The following is a 10,101-nucleotide window of genomic DNA, read 5'->3' as shown; positions in this document are numbered from 1 at the left end:
CAATGTATAATCTTTTTTCAAAGTGCAAAATATATATATATATATATATATTTTAAGAGTTGTTGAAAAATAAATTATCCAAAAAACTGGTAAAATTAAAAAAATTAAAATAAATATATGTATATCTAATTGTATATAAACAAAAAAAAAATTACAATTTAAAATTAATAATAAGTTTGGATTGGTTTGGATTATTTCAGGTGTCCCATGAACCAACCCAATCCATAAAATTTTCATTTATTTGAATCCAAAACCCAACCCAAAAGAATTCATAATCCAACTCAAATCGAACGAATTAGGTTAGGATCATCAGATTTTTTTAACACCCCTAAGTTTAACAAATGGATTCAAAATGGTGGGTGAAGGAGGGGGTTGAATGATTTGCTCCGTTGGAAATTTGAAGAAGATTGTATGCTTCACGAAATTAAGGAAGGTAGACAATTTTACGTATAAGCTTTTCATTTTTGCATTGCATCATCATTATTTTTACATTGAAAATAATGTCTTTCTTATACACTTCTCTATGTTATCCTAAGTTTCATAGAATCCCTATATATATACTCAGTAACACCCAAATATTTTGAATATTAATCTCAATTTACATATGATTATCGATATATTTCTCATGAAATTCATTTCTATGATAAGTTTCCAATCCTAATACAAACTCCTATATTAAGCTAGGTCTCTCGTAGACTTATTGTATATATTCAAGAACACCAAAATTTCTTGGTTTATAGTATCTATTTATATATATTTATTCGTATATATATCATGAAATTCATTCTTTGTCACAATAAGTTCTGAATTGTTGAGTTTATACATAAGTGGATAAAATTATTATTTGTTTTTCTTTTCCATTTATATGTATATATATGTGTCTTTAAGTTTGTGGATATATAAAAAAATATAGCAATTTTTTTTATCAATATATTCTTTTTTTTTTTTTTAATCATGCTGGATAAGAGTATTTTATGTTTCGTTAGATTTTATTTATTAGGTGTTCGTAATTTAAGGGATAGGAGTAGTTGGGAAAAAAACTTTTGAGGAAGGTAGTTTTGTCAGAAGAAATATAATAAATTATCCTGTAAAATTAAATTTAGACATGTTTAGAATGAAATTTTATTTTAGATGTTTTTTAAATATACATATTTATAGTTAGTTATTTTTGTGCTTCGTCAACCAATTATTAAATGTATTTGCACGATTAATATCGTTTCTATAATTACTTCAAAAATATGTGAAGATATATTCTCTATATCCATTAAGTTGTATGTTCATATTGGTATTATTAACTGTCTAGTAATTCCACTATTAATTAGTATAGTATAGTATTAGGTTAGTTATGTATTTATATTCTCATTAATAACCTTTTTCTTTAGTTCTAACTATAGTATTAGATTTTCTATCGAAATGTCGATATTTCCATTCTATACTTTCATGTTTATTTAGGTTCGATATCGATATGAGAGGTGAATTGATATTTTTATTATATCGTAAAAAAATCTACGAAACATAATAATTAAACAATAAAATATTATGAATATAAATATAATATAAATAATAAATATGTTAATTTGTTTAAAAACCATAAAATGTTTATTTATTAATTTAAATTTATTTTTTGAATTTTTTGTTTTTATAATTTTTTCCAAAATATTCATCGAAATTAAAATTTTATCGATATTTACATCAAATTTTTCGTAAAATTAAGACTTTGATATTTTCATGATTCTAACCATAAAATTTCCTCTTGATGTGAAGGTAAATGTGCCTCTAATCCCATTGAATCCTGTCATTTTCGTTCACATTTATTGTTATCTATATTTTCAACGAAAGTAATTTATTATTGTTTATGAAATTTAAAATAATATTTTGTAACTTTTTATATTTTAAGGAATTGTATTATGAATTTGATGTTCAATACAGACCTCACCTATTGGTTATTTATTATTAATATTAATATTCAACCATCTATTTAAGATAAAATTGGAGGTTTAGCTTTAGATCCCTAAAAAAAAAAAAAAAATTGTGTCTATAATCTACATTTAAAGCTATCATTTAATAAATAAAAAGTAATTATACAACTTTTCTCAACCCCTCTTTTTCTTATTGTCGGAAAGGATAAAAAAAAAACCCCTCTTTTTCTTTGATAAACATTATTTGTCATAAAAACAATTTTGATCTTGAAAGTAAAACATTTAGTCTCTTTAATGAATAACGATTTAGCTTCCGTACTTTCAAATTTGTAAGAATTTAGTATCTGAACTTTAATAAGTAATGATATAGTCATTCTACTACCATTTGTAACGATATACTGGTAGTTGAATTAACAAATAGGGGACCATTTTAATGTTTAAGAAACAAAAACTTTTTGTAGGCAACACCCACTACAAAAAGTTGGCTTATTTCGACCATCTTTTATTGAATGTTATAAAAAGCCTTCGAAAAATGATACATTTATTGAAGGAATTTTAAAAGCCTTTGAAAAATATATACTCTTTATGGAAGGTTATTAAAAAAAATCTTTGAAAGAATATAACATCAAACACCTTTGAAAAATATATTATTTTTTATCAAAAGAGTTTAAAAAACCTTTGAAAATTAAATCTTTGATCTTTCAGCCAAAAATATTGTATTGAAATCCCAAATTGTTTGTTAATATAAGACTAAACATATTTGTTACTCATAGAGCTTTGAAAGGTTCTAGTTTATACTTAGACTCACAACATGTGTAGTTAGATTTAAATATCTGAACCTTTGAGTTGAAAGTATATCTTATTCATTTTGGCCATGATGAAGTTGGAAATTGGTTATAGAAAATGACCAACTTAGGAATTAGTTGATAAATGATAGGGACAACGATCCTCAAACTATCTCCACAATAGTATGATATTATCTACTTTAGGCATAAACCCTCGTGACTTTATTTTATTTCTAAAACTGATGATCTACTCGAACAAATGTATTGTTCCTTTACGTGTGGAAGAAGTATTATGGATGGTTGTTTTTGAATAACACGTATTGGATAGTATAAAGAAATCTAAATTTGTTAATGTGTCATTATAAATGGATTTAAGGTGCAATAGTAGTGTAATCCATTGAAATCAAATTTTGTTGTGGGGGCATAATAATTTAATAATGGCAAAGAGGAGAATTGTTGGCATGCTTCTCAACAAATTGCAGTCGGATTCCTTTTGATAATTTAATTCAATTATTGTCCCTTCTTCAGGAAACTCTTGCCCTAAACTTTTTCTTGCTTTACCATTCAATTGAATATCTTCTTGTATTTTCTTTTTCATTAAGTTATATATTTCATCTTTATATTTTGATACGTTTGTTTCCATTCTTGTTTATATATTTCATCTTTATATTTTGATATGTTTGTCCCATTCTTGTTTCTATATTAAGTTTTCAACTCCAACTATGTATTTTATTTTTATTTTTATGAATTTTGATATATATATATATATATAACTATAACTTCAACGAGAAATGGATCAAACTTTAAACATTAGAGAAACTAAAATCACTTTAAGAATCAAAAGTATTTTTTTTTTTTTGGATACGTTATCCATTTAGATATATTCATATAAGGTGATGGCTGCTACCACTCTTTTTGTGTCAATAATAATGAAATTTGATATGTCTTTGATCGAGGAAGAAGTGTGAAGTTTACTTCTTCAAAGGAGTAAAAAATCCCATTTGCACACATAAGAGAAGATAGTTAAGGATGAATGGATGCAAAAGGATGATCTTAGTTGAATAAGATTTGTTCTATAGATTGTACAATCGTAATCGTATCTCTGAATTATAGAAGATAAAAACCTTGTTTTATGTAAAAGGTACATGAGCTTGAGAACTTTCTGTTACTGTTCGGCAATGAGCAGAATTTTTTAAGTGAGCTAATAAATTTGGTTTGTGGATTTGGGTTGCCATGATTATTCTTCTTTATATTTCTATGCACCAAAATGAATGGGGAATTCAATAATTTTATTCCAAAGATTTTGTTGTCTTAAATTTACTTCCACCACCAAAATGAGTTTAGTTTTTATTTGATTGACTATTGTTTGATGTTATAGAATTTTGACGGTCTTTTTATGTACTTTCATGATATATAAGTTCATTTTCATCTATGTCATTGTCTATTTTTTCTATTCCATCCTTATAGTTTGTAATTAAGGTACCATAGGTAGATGAATTAGTAAAAACTACCTTCCAAGATTTATCAATAAATGTGTTAAAAAGTTTTTGTGAGATAATTTTTTTCGAAGGATTTACAATTCTCGATAAATAAGTTTTTATGAAAGTTTTGAAATCTTTGAAAATAGCATTATAAGTCTTTAAAAGTAGTGAAACCATCGAAAAAGATCATTTGACAATAAATAATTATCGATAAATAATTTGACAATTATTGAAGACATATGATCTTTGCAAAATAATAATTTTCAAAGGCTAATAAACCTTTGAAAAGTAATAATTTTCAAAGGTTAATAAACTTTTGAAAATTAATGAAGCTTTGAAAAAGTTTTTTCGACCGAATCTATTTCAACATTTTTTAAAGGTTGAGATAACCTTTGAAAAAAAGTGTATCAAAAGTTTAAAAGGTTTTTTCGAAAGTTGTGACCTTAAAAAGTAGTCAACTTTGTATTGGCTTTTTGGCCCTTAATCCAAGATTAATTAATTTTAATTAATTAAAGAAACCTGGTTCTATTTATTAATAATTTTATTATTTTGAATAGTTCATAGCGTAAAGCTCGAAACAATGATTCCAACACATCTTGAATCACCTAAATCAGAGTTCGGATGAAGAAGATAACAAAAAGAAGCTTAACGAAACATACCCAAGATAGTGATGTGGCAAATTAATCATCAAATTGGACCAATTAAAGAAAACCACCTGAGTTATAGGGCGAGTGACATATGGAGCTTTAAATTTGCAATTGGTGGATTTTAGTTTTTATTGAAAGAAAAAAGAATTAAAAGAAATTGATTTTGTAAAAAAAATTGATTTTGTTAATTTTTTTTTTAAAAAGAAGGAAAAATGATTTTTGTTTTAAAAATTAATGTTTTTGTCTAATGACTAGTTTTTGACAAATGGTGGGCTCTTATTTATTGTTGGGTTTTAAAAGAAATGTTTTTAAAATATATATTATTATATTATATTTTGTTTGTGTCTAACGACTAGTTGGGTTTAAATCTCAACTATTCAATTCATTTTTTTGAACAATCCAATGGCTCAAATTAAAACCCTCTTTTTACCCCACTTCCCGCTCTTTTTATACATAATCTTCTCCAAAATTCTTTTCAACTTTTCACATTTTACTATCCTTAAAATTAGAAAAAAAAAAAAAAGCCACCATTGTTAATCTCTTTACAAGCTTCTAATTTCTTTTTTTTATCTTATTCTTGAGAGAAATTTCTATTGTATTATAAGGATTAAAGTGTGTGAGCTCAATCTTGTATACCCACTCTTTTTAGAGAGTTTCATTGTGTGATTTAAAGTTTCAAAACATTGTAACGATTGGATCCTAGCCCGGGGAAAGGATCGATTTTGCTCATGAACCCATAAAAGGAGCAAGGTAGTGATTCAACTCTCATCTATGGAAAGAGTCAAAAGAAATTTTTTTAATCGAAGTCCCAGGAGACACTTGGGAAAGTGGATGTAGGTCATGTTTGACCAAACCACAATAAAAACAACTGGTGTCTTATTCTCTATCTCTTTCTTAGTTATTCTTGCATTTAATTTTAATTGCTTAATTTTGTTGGTTGAGATTGATTGAGTATATTGTTACATAATTTTTATCAATCTTGTTATTTAGCATAAATTAGAGTTTTTATCAATTTAATTTAAAAATATCTAATTAGATCAAATCGAGCATATTTTAAGAAAATGTTTAATTAAACCCTATTCACCCCATCCCTTCCCCCCTCCCTCTAGGATTGCCATACCGGTCCAACAATTGGTATCAGAGCAAGGTTGCTCTTTTGAAATTTAATTTTCTTGATAAACTTTATTGTTAGAGCATTATGACAAACCTAGTAGCAAATGGAATTGTTGAAGGGCAATCTACTTCTAGACCTCATTTTTTTCTATGGTTTTGTTGGAAATGTCCTAGAACTCACAATTCGTAAATTTTGTTAAACATTATATTTATCAATAAAATATTATTATTGAGTATCTTATTCAATAAAGTTGTTGATTTTGCATTCTATTATGAAAATCCAATAAACATATCCATGACTATAGTATGGATACTTTAATTTTATGCGGTGATATAAACAAAATCAAGTTAATAGTATATAGCCTAAATGGTCTATAAGTATGTGATGAAATTGGGTATCTCATCTTGATAACACTATTGGATGCAACCTATTTCATATATTGATACAAATGATGTGATCCATAAATCATTCATGTAGAGACATATGAGTGGGAGCATCCTATGTAATGAGTTTGCATAAGACTGGACCTCGAAGTATTCACTTTTCTTTATAACGACTGCTTTCTGTTAAAACTGACTATTTCAAACTAAAATGACCTAGGATAACACGATTTTAATCCTGAGCTAACTATGAACTCCTATTTATTTCAGGATTATCCTTTGATCTGCATAGGTGAGAGTAGTTCAATAGCACTACTCAATAAGCCTTCCATTTTAGGGATAAGACCGGGTAAATAGGGACATAGCTATGCAAGATGGAACTCACTCCTACCCGAATTAGAGTTAGTAGATAGGTTATTCTCTTAAACACTGATGCTTAGTTTTGAACAACGAGGCTCCACCCTCTCTTGGTAGAGAAGGATATGATTTATAAATAGCATTACAATCAGTAGTTCAATAGAGGTTCAGTGGGAGCTTAAGGTCTAAGATGTATTTATAGGGATAAAACGGTAATTTTGACCCAATTGTAAATACGAACGACCTGTGAATGATCGACTTACTGATTATGATCAAAATTGACAGAAATATATTTACAGTGAGGAGAGTGCAACTATCGAGCTATAATGGTGTGCCTTGATAGTTAACGAATAGTAATTAATTTGGTTTAAAAAGTTTAACTGATTGATTACAAATCGTTGAAGATCATGATTTGTAGGTCCATTAGGTCCCTCTACTGGCTCATAAATTGGAATAAGAAATTGAGTATTAAATTGGATGAATTTTTTAATTAGGTTTATGAATTTGAAATGTTGAGGAAGTTGAACCAACAGAACAAGGGGAAAAACAAACAGAGGCTACTGTGGGGGAGAATTCCCTTGTGTATTCAGATGCCTTAACTGAAACTGAAAAAGGTGGAGAGTAGAATTCTATGGAAACTTAAGATTCGGTGATAGATTTTGGTTGTTCAGTCTATATGACACCATCTAAAAGATGGTTTTATACCTACAAGAAGTGGGATGGAGGGTTGATCTGTTGGGATTAATGTTCTAATTCTCCCGGAGTCTTGTAGTTTGTAAACTTTGTACACGTTGTTATGAATAAAATAAGGGTTATTTTATTTGCATTTACACATATCCAATAAACAAAGATCCGTGGTTATTATATGTAAACTTAAGCATGTATATGAGATATACAAGTGGATCATGCTTTAAGTAATAACCTAAAAGGTCTGTATATAAGGATAACGGAGGGATACCTTATCTTGGTGACACTATGGGTACGACTCGCTTTGTAGAGGTTTACAAGTGCTGTGAACTACTACAGATAGTCTGGTCTTGACCATTTATGTAGAGACATGCGAGCAGGGGTGTCCTATGTAAAGAGTTTGTATAAGATCAGACCACGAGATGATTCGTCTCTTTATATAATGTCGTTGATACTTGAGACTTACATCTCACCTAAACGACCATATGTGACATAACCTTTATCTTGAATGTTATGGAAACTCTTGCCTTTGAGGGCGGTCCTTTAATTAGTATGGGTGAGAGTGGCCAGATTGCCAACTCAACAAGCCTACCTTTTTGGGTATTTATCTGATTGAAGAGCTAGAAACTCAGTTATGTTGGGGTTTGTGCCCTAAAGTTTCGTGTCCTATAGTTTGTAAATAACTTTGTATGAACGCTTGTGATGTATAATATATATGATATTTACTTCACTTCTTGACTTTTCACTTTTAGATATTTTTATTTTACCACAAACCAATAAACTTAATATCCCTTGTTGTCTTTATGTAACTTAAGCATGAATGTAGTGACATACAAGTGGATCATGTCTTAAGTGACAACCAAAATGGTCTGTAGTATATGGATATAGGAGGGAAACTTTATCCTGGTAACACTACGGGCGTGGCCCGCTTTGTGGAATAGTTACAAGTGTTATGGCTTGCCACAGATAGTCTGATCCTAATCATTTGTGTAGGGGACATGTGAGCGGGGGCGTCCTATACAAAGAGTTTGTATAAAACCTAACCTCAAAGTGATAATGTCTTGTCATATAACTCCGTTCATGACAGAGACTTCACTTCACTAGGATGACCATAGGTAACATGACCTCAATCCTAGGTGAGTTGGAAATTCCTGCCATTGAGGGCAGTCCTTTGATTTGCATGGGTGCGAGTGGCCAGAGCGTCGACTCATACCTACCACTTTAGAGATTCGTCTGATTTGGGAGTTGGGAACTTAGCTTCACAAGATGGAGTTCACTCCTTCCCCGAAATAGGGGTAAGTAGATAGATTGCTCTCTTAAGGGCTGATCCCAGGGGTTGAACGATGTGGTGCCACACACCTTCTCATGGTCCGAGAAGTGTTCATACATAGTAAGACTATATTGTATTGTTCATTAAAGGGATCAGTGGTACTTAAGGAGTAAGATGTAACTATAGGGGGAAAATGGTAAATTGGCCTGCTGTACTTACGAGCATCTGTTAAGGGTCATCGTACTGATGATTAATTATATTCAATGGACGTAGAAATATATCTATGGTAAGAAGAGTTCAACTGTCGGTCTTTAGTGGAATTCCTGGCAGTTAACAGATGGTGGATATCGTGGTTAAAGAGTTTAGTCAGCTATTCACGACCGTTGGAACTTCGAGCCATAGGTCCATAAGGTCCCCTTGGTAGCTTGGATAGAAGTTGAGAGTCAGTTTTTGGGTCAGTTTGAAATATTCAAATTGACAAGAGGGAGTTCGATTATATATGATATAATTGAATTAGTTAATTATATATGATATAATTAACTTTATGTATGAGATACATTAATTTTGAGAAAATTGGATATAAATATGATTTATATCAAGTAGAGAAAAAATACTATGATTAATATATGATATTAATTCATATGTTATGAATATGATGTGATGATATTCATTGTCTATTAATTGGACGGTTGAACTGACTCTCTCAAGATTTAGCTCCTATCGTCACTCGAAATGGAGGAAGGAGATGAAGAACTCTCAAGCTTTCTTCTTACGCATTTGTCTGGATCACAAGGATCCGCTGTAAGGCGAACCTCAGGCGAAAACCTTAGATGATTTGAACTTCTGCTCATCGGCTTCTATACATAGAACTTAGATCGCCGACGGCATTAATGGACTACTTTGATTCTGACATTCGTAGCGCGCTAGTCCTTATGCATTATCGTGTAGGTGAAATGTCAACATCATCTTTTGATTTTCTGAGAGATGAGTTGATGCGTCCGTTCCACCAACCTTGCGGTCATCCCATCATTATGCGTTATCATGTAGCCGCAATCGTGCAATAACCGCATTCGCTTAATACCGCAACTTTTACACGATGACCGCAATCACTTGATGATCGCAACTCATGCAATGGATGCGTGCGGCTGATCACCGCAACACCCATGCATTGATCGAATACATTCGCCTTTGCGATAGAGAGTTTCTCCGCATGCAGTCGTCTATGTGGTAGTCCGACTTCCACATATACGTCCACTTCCTGCGTTAGCTACAAAAATAGACATTTGAATGCATAATAACACATAATAATGGGTTAGCTGAGATTGTCAATGCTGAACGCCGCAAGCTACTTTTCACATGAATTCCTAATATAATTACCGCATATTCTGCTTAACAGCCTTCATAATTCTAAATAAAAGGCCTAAGATGACATGCCTTTCTACATGTCATCACTCACGATGT

Source organism: Benincasa hispida, chromosome 12 (genome assembly GCF_009727055.1).
Source record: "Benincasa hispida cultivar B227 chromosome 12, ASM972705v1, whole genome shotgun sequence".
NCBI classification, from domain to species: Eukaryota; Viridiplantae; Streptophyta; class Magnoliopsida; order Cucurbitales; family Cucurbitaceae; genus Benincasa; species Benincasa hispida.
Note: the sequence above shows the minus strand (reverse complement) of the source record.